General features: G+C 45.2%; 1 protein-coding gene across 1 annotated transcript in view; it reads left to right on the top strand.

Moving 5' to 3' along the window:
* COL6A6 (collagen type VI alpha 6 chain) overlaps nt 1-13,649 on the top strand; it is an 858,285-nt gene that overhangs the window by 522,928 nt on the left and 321,708 nt on the right. The window lies entirely within an intron of this gene.

Below are 13,649 nucleotides of genomic sequence, written 5' to 3'. Positions count from 1 at the left end.
CTTTTAACCTATGTATGTAAATATCACTGTAATTTCTTTTTTTTTGTTTTTTTTGTTTATTTGTTCATGGTTTATCACAAACCTTTACAAAGAAAATATTCACAGAAGACAGACTATAGAACAATCAACATTTCACATTAAATATATCAACCTTTCTTTAAAATACATAACAGAATGAAAAGCCAAAAGTAAACAAAATACCAAAACCAAGGCAAATGTCTAACTTAATTCACATATTATTTTTAAAAACGAAATTACACGAAACCTGGGCCTGGTTATACAATTTAGACGCTAGGACTTTGCTCTTAGTCAAAGACCAATCCATTCCGTTTACGATCAGTTTACATTTCTTAGGATTATACATTACGGTACACTTAGCAATTCCTATTTCTGCCATCATCTTTTCCATTTCATTATTTAAAGAAATCATGAATAGACTTGTAAGATCCAAACCTGCTTCCGCATAGAAATTACTGATCCCAGATAACTCACATTTTCTCCATAACATAAGCTTCTTAGTAGCAACCACCGAATGAAGAGACTGCAAACTCAGTTCGTACCTCAGTACTTCTATCGGATACAGTTGGGTAGGAAAATAATAGCCCCCTCCATACGATACCTTCTAATGTTTTAAGAAAGTCAACAATGTCTGTTGGAAAAATTTCTAACCCATAGGTAATCCTTGGGACAATTTTCTTTAGATAAAACTCCCTAATAGGTTTCATCGTGAAGCCTCCAAACTTCCTTTCTAGCATTCGCATTTGCCTTAATGCCACTTCGGCTTTCACCCTGAGTTGGTTTTTGAACAGAGTAACAGATTCCGTACCGGTAAAAAAATAACCCAAATATTTGAAAGCTTTCTGGGGCTTGATGTATTAAAAAGACTCCTGCTTCTTATTAGCACCTCCCATTCGGATTATGCTTGTTTTTGAAGGATTGATTTTTAAATATAGGTTACGTATAAACAATTCAAATATCTTAATTAGGCGTTGAAGACCCACTTTTGTATTGTCCAAAAGTAAGAAATCATCTGCATAGGCCAACCATGAGATGGCCCTCCCATTTAGTTTAGGTGACACCAAACCCCCATTTGAAAATACGGTTTGTGCTCCACTAACATAAAGATTAAAAATCGTAGGGGCAAGCATGCAGCCTTGTCGTAATCCATTATTAGTTTCCATCTCGGCAGAGAGGTCCCCAGCAGAGTTCATTCGGACCACTAGCCTGGTATCAGTATATAACTGGATGATGACATCCAGTGAATGATTGGGCATATTTAAAGATTTTAATTTAAACCACAAAGTAGGCCTATCGACTAAATCAAAAGCCTTACTAAGGTCCATTGATGCAACGAAGGTGGGTCTCTTTCCCTTGACCCAGGCTTTACTTTGGAGGCAACGCAGTACTAGACCACCGCAATCTGTGCCACAGTTTTTTATAAAACCCAGTTGGTTCATGCTGAGAATATGATTGTCATCAATCCATTTCTGAACATCTATCAGAACCAGTGAAGCAAATATTTTGGAATCTGAGTCCGCAATAGCTATCGGCGGTAATTACAAGGCAGCAGTCTGGAGCCCTTTTTAATGACTGGGATGACTACAGAAACCCTCCATGATTGCGGAACAGTTTTAAATAAACGCACATCTCTGAAAAGAATACATAAAATTCTTGCCCATGCAAGAGGGTTGGCCTTAAGTACCTTATTAGAGAGGTTGTTTAAACCCGGGGTCCCCGTGTTTTTATATTTGATGATCAAGCTTTTTATTGTATCAACCTCGCATGACAAAGTCCAAACTGAGGACACGCCCCAGGGTGAATAGCATAGGTCATTTTCTTTGTACACCTTCGCAAAGTGTCCAGCCCATGTTGCTTCAGGAATAGGGTTAACTAGTGTAAGATCTTGGGTCGAGTCCACATTATTAATCAATTGCCAAAAATTAGAAGATGTAACACCCCTCATTGCCCCCAGCATCCGTTCCCCATCCCGTTGAGCAATGATGGATCTGTGGCTAATCAACCAGTTTTTATAGGATTGCTTTAATTGTTGGATTACGCCACCAATGCCTGGGTCTAGCGTACACAGCTTCCGCAATTTGCGGAGCTCCCTGTTAAGTTCTCCTTTTCTCTCATAGATCTCAGGATCCATCGAGTGCTTATGATGAGTCATTTGGGATAGTCTAACAGGTCCGTTTTCAAAGAAACCCTTGATTTTAGATCTAATGGTGTTATTGAATTCTTTTACAGAGAACATAAGTAGTCATTGTTCCAACTTGGAGTTTTCATATTCGGCGATCAGAGTAGCGGTAGCATTAAAGGACCATTTTATTCTATTCTTTGAAGTGTTAAGCAAAAGATCCTTATTATAGCTCTGTTGGGCCCTCACACTGATTATAGGTTCGAACTCAACCATCAACATACAATGATCACTTGTCAAAACAGTTTTTACTTCGAAAGAGGACACAGAGGAGCTTAGTTTGGCAGTTAAGAAGATATAGTCAATAGTGGACAAAAACCCCCTATCATTCCATGTGTGGTGATCATTTTCGATCAACTTAAGCCCCCACAACTCAGAAAAAGTTAACCATAGAAAACCTCTAAGTTTCCGGCTGCCATTTCTACAGGACACCATCTTAAGATACAGGACTTCTCCCAACAGTCTATCCACGCTACAGTCTGCGTTTAAATCACCTGCTATGATAATCTGACCACAATTGTTGGTTATAGACCACACATGAATTTGTTTACCTAAGTCAATTAAATCACTTTCCAACTGTTGGTCAGATAATTCTTTAGCGTTCCAGTAAACATTGATCACAAACAGAGGAAAAACATTCACATCTTCGCCAACCAAATAGGAGGTCAAGAGAAAAGATTGACCTTGTGTCCAAGTACTTTGGTTTAGCAGACCTGAGGACTCTTTTGAGGCTGTAAGCATACCGCCCTTTGGTCTATCCCTCGGTCCTTTTGTAGCACATAGACGCTCCACTACAAGGCCTTCCCAGCCCACATGTGTGGTCAACCAAGTTTCCTGCAGCAAAATTAAATCAAAAGAGTGTAAATAATGCATGAGTGACTCATTGTTAAAAAGATTGAAATTGCTGCAGGAATTCCAGCAGATCACTTTCAGCTTGTTCTACCTGCTATGCAGGTTTACCCAATTCTTTTAAATTACTAATTGCGTCACGTAAGGATAGGGCCAACCATCTCCAGTCCTGTTTCTCTGGCACCTCTTCCACTCTGTGATTAATAGGATAATCACCCTTCTCATGATTGTCCTGTGCTGTCGGCCCACCTCTATCAGGGGCTTGTACCATACTCATCTGATCTTTGAAGGGAAAGAGGTCGAAACCCATACGTTGGAGGGCTTCCGCCTCCTTCAACAGCATCGATCGAACCAAGGAAGATGGAATAACCAATCTTACAAAATCCAATCTTTCTTTATGTATAAAATCCACAAGGTGGATGTCTGCAGAAGTTATAAGTTTCAGTTCCGGTATCACCGCAAATAGAGATAGAATATAAGGTCTATTTAAGGGTTGATTTCTCTCATCCTTAAATAAAGAACATAAAATCAGACCTGGTAAATTTGCAAAAGCTGGGGGTCTGAGCCCCTGTGCATATTTGGTGTCATACAATGCTTTTTCAGTACACATCCGCTCCTCCCCCCTTACATAGGCGCGGTAATCACGTTCATTTCTTTCTTCATCGGCTAATCCAACATCCTTTTTTTTGAAAATTACACATAGTATCTTTAAGCCTCAACCTTTTGTTTTCTTCCAAGATATCTTGCACATTTCTCAGCAATTCACCCATTTGACCCTGTTCTTTATCCTTCAGGTCTTTACTTACATCAATAAATTCATTTTGTAAGGTTACATCGTCCGTTACCACAGCCTTGGGCGTCTCAGTAGATAATACCGTTCCCACACTTTTTGTACACCAACTCTTGTTTGTTTGATCAATCACTCTACCCTTTTCTTTCAGCCTTTTATTTTCAATCATTAAGTCCTGCAAATTTCTAAGGATGTCCTCCACATTCACCTGAGTCTCGGTTGAACTGGGGTTAGGATTAGAAGTTCCATCTTTTAATCCCAGCGACAAAACCGTCGCATCTATTTTGACTACTCTTTGACTACTGTCTGATTTATAAAAGGCAGGGTGTTACCAATTGTATGATTTTTACAGTATAAACCCGTATTTACTGATTGTACAAATGGTCTTGCCCGTCGTTTAGCTAAACCCCCAGAATCATAGCCTGAGTGATTGATTTTAGCCAGATCTATACCGATGTTCTTACTGACTGATATAATAGGGTCATTCAAACCTGGGGGATCGGAAACTTTTACAGGATTGCTCATTGAGCTCTTAAAGATCTTGAAGATGTCACTCAAACCATCTTCAAGTCTGTTCGTGTTATCCACAACAGAAGCCCTTGTTTTTCATAGCTTCATACATTCCATCCACCCCTTCTTCGTATTCACTCTGGGTAGCATGATCAACAGATGCTTTCTCATTTACGATAGCCTTTGTCCCTGCTGCGCTTTTTTGGGACGTCACATAAACAACTGCATCTGAAGCATCCTCATCCATCATGTGTTTCATGTCAAGATCTCTCATACATTTTCTGGAGGTTTTATTTTTTAGATCCGCTTTTTTTGCTTTATTGTTATTTTTCTTGGCTTGTTTTTTGCGGCTCTGGATTGCGGAATGTCGATCAAGGGTACCTCAATAATACCATTACCCTTTGGTGGAGTAGAAGCCCTAATCTCCTTTGGTACAGAGAGTCCCTTCTTCCCAGTATCGGCCACAATTTCTGAACATTTTTGGACCATCTTTTTTTCTTTGGCTGTGTTATCAATAGGCGGAGTAGGTACAGCAGCCTGCTCCCTCCCTACACCATACCCTTCCAGGTTACGTGCGGACTTCAATTCCACAACCCACGCTTCCATAGCCTCCTTGGCTAAGTGCACAAGTAAATCAGATACACTTTTGGGCAGTACCTCTATGCATGTAACAATGGGCATAAGAGAGACCGATAGAGCTTTCGGAATATTATCAATGAATTTTACCATTGTGGCCAACTAATCATTTTGTTTTCTAAGTTCCACCAGAATAGCACGGTTGAAGATTCCTAGCAGCGTTGATACGTCATCCCCTGGAGGAAATTCATTTACACCCCCCCGAAAGGATATCATAAATGGGGTCAGAGAGGGTGTCGTCTGGAATAAATATAGCCGGAGTGTCTATGTCAAGAACATCAGATTCAACAACTTTATCCCCTTGATGTTATTCATTTTCATCATCCCCAAACATGGGTTGGGATGGGTCCATGTTCCCATCAATGTTTCTAATTTCCACAGAACAATCCTGTGCACATTGGAGCAGTTCCTCTTCGTCCACACACGGGGCAGGAAGAGGAAGTGCCGCCGCACGTGCCAGGCTGGCCCTGCGAGTACTGACTGCAGTGAAAAAGTCCGCCCCGTGGTCTTTACGGAGAACTGCTAGTTTCACTTTGCCCATATTGGGAGTATTTAAACCCAACTCAGGCACAAGATTTTTCACAAACAACAAAGGTAAGTCTGAAGTCACGCAGTAAATAAAATGTCCTGACAATTGGACTTCCCCAAACAACAGAATATCAAAAGCCAGTTATAGAAATACACCTTTAGCCTCATGGATCTGCTGTATCACCATTCAAAGTGGTTCCCTAACATACATACCAAAGACAAAGTAAACACCAGAAAAGCATTGGCCCAAAGCCCAAAATAACAAACCTCAGGGGATACGCACTACCCAGAAAAGCTTCCAGCGCCCCGCGCACCGCGAACAGCCAACAGTACTTGTCATGTACTTGGACGGTGCGCGCACGGTGCGCTGGTGGGTAGGATTATAATGGCCCAGGAAGAGGCGTTCCCCAAAACAAGAGGGCGGGGTATCCCAATCGAGAGTAATACCTTGAACAGACACAAAAGGAATGAGTTAGCTATCAGCGTGAAAAGAAAAACACTTTGCAACACTGTGGAGAAACTCACATGTGTCAGTAAAGAGTAGTACACACTAAGGTAATTAGCACAAGGAACGTTAGACACAAAGAGGGTAATTAGCACACTAATACAGAAACTAAAGCATACCCTCGTTGGAGTCTGCCGTGTGTTCGGCGTCTAATTCGTAGTCCGTAAATCCGTAAATTGGCACTACAGGATGTAGCTACAGCAAAAAGTCACCTTCTTCCTGTAAGGTCAGGCACACAGAACGGTGTCACGGGTCAGACGTCCTCCGGAAGAAAATTCACTCGGATTCAAGATGAACGCAGCAACACAGCCGCAGCCAACAGTACTTGTCCTGTACTTGGACGGTGTGCGCGCAGTGCGCTGGTGGGTAGGATTATAATGGCCCAGGAAGAGGCGTTCCCCAAAACAAGAGGGTGGGGTATCCAAATCGAGAGTAATACCTGATGATGAACCAAGAACATTGTTTGAAAGAGTAAATGCCATCCACAACGCCTGACTAGAAGAAGACGTGTTCTTTTTTCAGTTTCTAAAGAGCAGTATAAGTCAGGATCCACAGGAGCAGCACGAGCGGGCAAAGCAGTGCTTCCAAGGTGCTTTCTTTTTTCTTTATGTTTCACTGTTCATCCACATGTAAGTATCTGGATATTAATGCCTAAATTGCCTGTAACCACGCTGGGATACCCCAGGGTATGGGCGTGTAACAAATGCACTAAATAAATAAATAAAATAAATAAATCATATTTGGCGGATAAATTGAACGTAGCACACTTTTGTTGCAGTAATAATAGCTGTTATTTATTTGCATCGGCGTCGGCCTGTGCGTATGTTTGGATTAGTCCTTGGTCAGGTGTTGCAGAATTGTGGGGGCATTGTGATCCAATACTATGGTCAAGTTCCAGAGAGAGGGTCCGTAACAAGAGACTGATGGTTTGCATGTCCTCTCTTTGCAGATGAATTGTGATTAGAGCCAGTTGGTCAATTTGTTCTGCGAGGAACATTTGCCAGCATATATATGGAGCTTAGCCGCCAGGTACGCTGGTGTGGTACTCATGACTGTTTTGAAGGTGATACATGCAGTCTTGAACAGTATCTTGGCCTGGAGGGAAGCCAATGTAGTTTGCATAGAAAAGGTGTGATTCAGTCAAATTTCCATGCACCCATAATAAGAGGTGCTGCGGCATAGTGGACTGCTTTTACGGAAGCTGAGTGATCAGCTAAAGAACGATCAGGGGGAATTTATCCCACCGATGTGCAAGATCACAAGGAGGCCAGGCGTACTACGGTCCAGAAGTCCTTTGGTGGAATGAAGTGTCTGATTTTGTTAAGGGTGGAGATTTGGAGCCAGGCCTTTTGGCATTCTTGGTTATGTGTTTCAAAAAGGATGGGCAGCAGTCAAAGGTGAATCATACGGATTTTGATGAGTCTGAGAGTAGTGGATCAAATCTTCCTAAGTGCATATCATTGAGCCATTTCTGGACAAGTTGTTGTTTAGCAGTGGGACCTATGAGGAAGAAATTGGTCTTCGAGGGGTTATTTTCTAGGTAGTCAGTCAACATCCAGGACTGGATGATGGCTGTTAATTGGTATCATCATCTATATCACTGGTAGTGTACTTGTGTTAGCAACCTCTGAAGAAAGCATGGATTAACAGCTGAGAAGATCCTGCTGGAAACACACATCTCTGTGCAGTGTATGTCCAGCTCAAGAACAGTATCTTCTCGAGACCAAGAGTTTTTTTTGAGTTTCACATTATTTGAACTACTATTGTGTCAAATTAATGTTTGTAGTTAATGATGCCACTGAAATTGACAGTCTCAAGTGACCATATTTATTTCTACATGTTCGTGGAAAATGAAAAGCGCTTCACCAAGAAGCAATGTATAGAGGGCATATTCATGGCTTCAGCCGGCCCAATTGCTGGAGGTGTAACAACCTTTGCAAAGTTGTGATCTGACCTCGTTTTGAATACATTAAACCAGCTGGTGGTGAAGAATGGGTGAGACACAGTAATTGTGGACACCATGGGGCAATGATTACAGCATTCACAGGTAATTACAGATATCCATTCCAGTGGTAAATGAGGTTGTGGGTCATCAGGGTTTTTGGGATGATGGAACTGTTTGGTTTTTGGTCGTTTTCCTTCAAACAAAAATACTGTACTGCATGTTGTAACAGTAAGGGTCCTCATGATTTAGGGTCATGGGAACCCTTCAGTTGTCCCCATTTCGGTGTCCCATTAGACTCTGTTTGGATTGCCATGTTACTGTATGCACTGTTTACCACATGAATAAATATTGAATGTAGCAACAGTTTTGTGTGGAGGAAACTTCATCCACACAAAACAGTCTGCTTTGAAAAGTTTCAATTTTGAAACTCTGAATTTGGTAGAGCGGTACAACATTTGGCTTTTGGGACTACTGCTTGTTTTACCTTTACTGGCAAAGTCAAAATGAGACACTTAGACTCTGGGCTCCTTCCTGGGAGACTTGTAAGGGGTGACATGAGGGTGAAGGGGTGAATGTGAGAGGCAGCACAGGGTGAACAGAGAATAGCTTGGTCGAGGAGATCTTGTCCACTAGAGTTCAAAGGGGTGAGTATCAGGAGGAAAAGCCAGCCATACATATTGGCATGGGGCGAGTTTCCCCATGAGTGTCTTTCAAAACAATAAATGTCATAGATGGTCATACCACGTGAAGGCAGTGAGCAGAGGTTGGTGAGAAGGTTGTAGAAGTTATGAGACAAAGGGCCTCATTACAAGTTTGGCGGTAGCCTTGCCGGTAAAACTGGCAGGCATCAGCCAAACTTGCAATATTTGCTGGGGCCTCTGAATGGGCAATTACCGGGTGCATTCCGGCGCCACCAGACACAGTAATTGCCCATTTGTGGCCGCTGGAAAAAAGATGCTCCCCACCCCCATTCTGCCCCATAGGGCTGAATGGGAATGGGGAGGTCGGATGCACCGGCACCGTTTTTAACGGTGCCGGTGCATCCGACATGCTGTGCTCGCGGGTGCTTTTCTGGCCGTCACGTCCGGGCAGAAAGGCACCCGCGAGCACAACTCGTAGTTTGCTGGTCCGGAAACTATGGTACCGGCAAGCTTACCGGTACCGTAGGTCCCAGACCGGCAAACTTATAATGAGGCCCAAAGAGTTTAATAACTTGTTGCGAAAGCAGGGTCTGATTGGGTCGTCGGCCAATCGGCCCGTGGCCGATGCAAAATCATGGCGAGAGCCCTGGGGGCCGGTTCCTGAAGCCCACGTGGGCCGGTTTCGGCCCAGGCATGGGCTTCACACTTAAGGAACCAGCCCCCAGGGCCTCTGCCTTGCCGGACGGATGCAAGTTGCAAAGGATCTGTAAGTAACTTACAGATCCTTTGCAATTGCAGCCCCGCGCCCGCCGCCGCCGGCCCGCCGCAGATGCAGAGAAAGGTAACACTGAAGTGTTACCTTTCTTTGATAAATGCGGTGAGTCGGCGGCCAACTGCCGTGGCCCGCGACACCCTGGCGCCAGCAGCAGTCAGTGTTACAAAACACTGGGAGCGAGCGGCAGGGCTGGGCGGTGCTGCCTCAGCCCGGCCTGCTCCCTCCCAGTGTTTTGTATTACACAGATTCTGCTCTCGGCGACCGCCTCCAGTGCCCGCCACAAGTTGAAGCAGTGAGCTGCGTGGTGGACCAGCATCCAAGGCTTCCCATCTGGGCCCCCTACATCTTGCCTGATCGAGCGCTGGTCGAGCCTTCAGCCCAGGGATCCTGGACCCAAGAGCCCAGGGTCTGGCCTCGGTCATTCCCATGTGCAGCGAGTCAGCCTTCAGCTGATGCCTCAGCTGCTGTTTCTGGGCCTGCTTCTTTCCTGGAAATGTAGGCTACCGGCCAGGAGAAGGTAAGGCCCTCAAATACCATTGCCCTCCCCCTTCCAAAGAATCGAGGAGACCGGAGCAGGAAAATTGTGTGTGTGTTTGTTTATTATTTTTTAGAGGTGCTTTTTATTTTTGTAAGTAACTGACGCTTGGGTGAGTGCCAGGGTGGCTTGAGCTGAATTTACAGGCAGCTTCTTTGCATGCTTTTTCCAGAACCATAGCTTTATCTTAGTCTGGCATGCCAGCGTGTCAGAAACACAGGCCTGGCGTGCAATCTTGCCACTGTTCCATAGGCCAGGCTCCTCGGATTCCCCTTCGGTTCCTGGACTGTGGTCCTCAGGGGATGCGGCAAGCACTGGACCGGGGAGGCTGTTCCCATGAGGAGGGAGGGGGCGGCTCCCTTCTAGCGCAAATAACTGGTTATGAGAAATCGCTTTGGTTCCAAGGGAGAAAGCAGTAATTACATGCAGAGGAGAGTGGCCTGCTGATTGAGGGCTAGGCGTGTTTCGACCTCTTAACTTGGTGATATTGCAAATGTATATTACCTGCCGAAGCAAGGGCAGTGGCCTCTTACTTTCTGCCCAAATCGAAACTCTCACTTTAGCTGTGATTGACTCGCTGGCTGTTTCTACGTGACCAGAAACTGGGATTCTGAAGATGCACGTATGCTATTGATATGTAAATATAGGCCAATAGCTGCTCACCATGTCCCTAGAATCAAGGTTGCAAGACGTTCGAGACTTTTCAATAGCAGTGTGGACTAATCGCATCACACATGTCAACACGACCCATTCCATTCAGGGGATGGTTTGTAGCACTGATTTGAAATTGGGTAACTTCAGGACCGCAAATCACGAAAATGGAAGGGGGAAAACAGAACTGGACTGCCATCTGAGTAGGATGGGGCATGTTGGCAGGACTTTTGGACAGGTCCACGCAGGCTGCATCAGAGAGGAGACTGCAGAGAAAAGGCCATGTGCGCTGAGGCCACAATCTGCACAGATGGTTTGCTCTGTGTGTGTATATCTCTATAGGATCAGCTATACGTGCAATTATTTTGTCTCACTGTATGTACCAATCTTGGTTGTTTAGCTATCACCATCCTGTATTCCTACAGCAAGCAAAGTAAGCATACTGTAACTAACTGTAAGTATGTAACCGTGACTGTTTCCAAAACAACTTGAAGCAGCACTGGAGTAGTAGTCAGTCTTCAGCTGATGCCAGCCTTCAAGGTGGTGGGGTTGGGACGCTGGTATATTCCTAGCTGCTGTAAATCACTGCAGAGTGTGGGAAGCTTCGGGTCCCCTCAGAATCACTGGGACGAGTGAGCGCAGCTATGAGGTGCTCTGGCACTACTGTGGGAGGTGAGGGAGGGTGTACTAGTGAGAGTATTTGTGGGTTACTTCTGTTTTAGTGGTTTGATCAGCTATGACTTCAGTCAGCCAGTGAGTTTGCAGTTATTCGGACATCAGTGCAATTTACCCAGAGCTCTCAAGATCCCCCTGGCCATCCAGTCCCATTTTTTCCCCATTGAGTTCTGAAACTTTTCGTTTTTTTATTTCTGATTTGAAAGATGGAAAACTACAACCCCCAGAATTCCAAGTAAAAACAGGTCTGGACTGCCTTCTCACGCATGACCACGGAAAACCTGAGCGCTCTGAGTAAATGCGCCTGTGAATCACCACTGTATCACGGTGTGGGTGCAGCTTGGAGTCACTCTGGTATCATTGTAGTGAGTGTACCTGTGTGTTACTCGGGTACCACTGTGGTGAGTGCAGAGCTGAGCAATTCAGGTATGACTGAAGTGAGTACAGCTGTGAGCAATCGAGTGAGTGCAGCTGTTTGTTACTTGGTTATTAATGGACTAAATGCAGCTGTGAGTCACTCTGGTATCATTGGAGTGAGTGCAGCTGTGTGTCACTCGGGTGCCACTGTAGTGAGTGCAGGTGTGAGCCACTCACTATCAATAGAGGGAATGCAGCTAGTAGTCACCCTGGTATCACCGGAGTAAGTGCAACTGTGCTTGCTGAAAATCCCACGCTGTATTTGCTTATTGTGGATTTATACGAGCGTGGGGTGACGTGCTTGTGTGGAGAACGTGCAGAGGTAGGGTGGGTGCAGCAGTTGTGGCAAAAGGCAGGTGGCATGGATCTTTGTACAGTGGAGGTGATACGGGGGGGAATGACGGGGCACCAAGTGGGTCATTGGGTGCCAGTGGTTGCTACCATTGGTGCCTTGGGACGTGCTAGCAGTGAAAAGATAACATGAGAATGAAGTGGTTGGATCGGACAAAAATACTTACTCAGACCCCCATTGACAAGTACAGTCATTTTAAAGGCAAAGCTTTTGTCCTTGTGATATTTTGAAGGAGATGTGGTCGGATGTTGTGACCTAGGGGGCAGGAGGGCGCTCCCTTTCTTGTGGCCCATGGGGTGTTGCTTCTTTGAATTTGTAATGTTGTTTTATGCGGTTGCCAATCGCATTCATAAGGGTTATAGCCAGTAAAGTAACAAGTCTTGGATTTGAGTGAAATGTTCAAAGGCCTTTTGAAGAATGGGAGTGGTCCTGGGCTGCGTTCTGCATGCAAGTGTAAGACATTGGCATTACCAACAGTTTGGGCTTCTGTGTAGGCATGGCCAAGGCACTTGCCAGGCACGGTTGTAGTGGTATTACCTGCCCATTGATGGTAGCAGGTGCAAAATGGTGCGAGCGAGTACTTGGGCATATAATAGCAGTGCCTGAGAAATGCCACTTGTGCACAGGTCAGGGCTGTTGGCTTTGCCAGTGTTTGTTTTCGACAGGACTTCAGAGCAGGTCACACAGAATGCCTATGGGTCGAGTGGCTCTGGGATGACCTGGTTAAGACATTTTTATTGCACCAGTAGCGGTTTGCAACTCCAATTGAGCTATTGGCTCTCAGAGGACCGCTTTGAGGAACGTGCTGGCGGGGGCACTTTGCATGCAAGGTTTGTTGATGGGCCTGATTGGGGTGAGCTCGAGGAGTTCCCATGAGCGGGGGCGTTGCTGGTGGGTGGGGGATCTGGGGAGGCTGTAGCCCTGGGTCTTCTTTTCGTTATGGCCCTGGATGGAGGCTCAACAAGCTGTGGCCCTGTCACAGAACTGTATGCAAAGTTATGTTATTTTATGAGTTGTGTTGTAATGTAACAGACACATGAAGCCTCCATAAGCAGCATTTTCTGTAAAGTTGTGAATTGACGCCATTCACGGATGATGGTTTGAGGGCTACTTTTTTTGGGGCAATGGGTAGGCCACTTTTTTGGAGCGAGAGGTGGGCCACTTTTTTGAGGCGAGGGGTGGGCCACTTTTTTGAGGTGAGGTGTGGGCCACTTTTTTTTGGGTGTCCGGGCCTATTTCTTGTCCTAGTCCGACCCTGTGCGAAATTAAAGGAGTTGGGAGAGCGTCCTATGGGGAGGCTGGACCAGTAATACAGCCTGCAAAGGTCCAAGGAGTAGAGAGAGAGAAAGACCCATGAGAAGGCTGATGTAGTATTTCCTCCTACTGATGTCTGAGAAGTATAGAATGAGTCCTGTGAGGAGGCTGGAGAAGTCATCTAACTTGCAGAGGTTGAAGGAGTAGAGCAAGTGCCCTATGGGGAGGATGGAGCAGTAATATGGCCTGCAGAGCTCCACGGAGTAGAGAGAGAGCCCCATGAGAAGGCTGGAGTGGTAATACAGCCTACAGACATCTGAGGAGTAGAGAAAGGGTCCTGTGGGGAGGCTGGAGCAGTAATCCAGCCTGCAAAGGTTCAAGGAGTAGAG

Source organism: Ambystoma mexicanum, chromosome 2q (genome assembly GCF_040938575.1).
Source record: "Ambystoma mexicanum isolate Mex_15411 chromosome 2q, UKY_AmexF1_1, whole genome shotgun sequence".
Classification (NCBI taxonomy): Eukaryota; Metazoa; Chordata; class Amphibia; order Caudata; family Ambystomatidae; genus Ambystoma; species Ambystoma mexicanum.
Note: the sequence above shows the minus strand (reverse complement) of the source record. Positions and strands in the feature narration are given on the sequence as shown.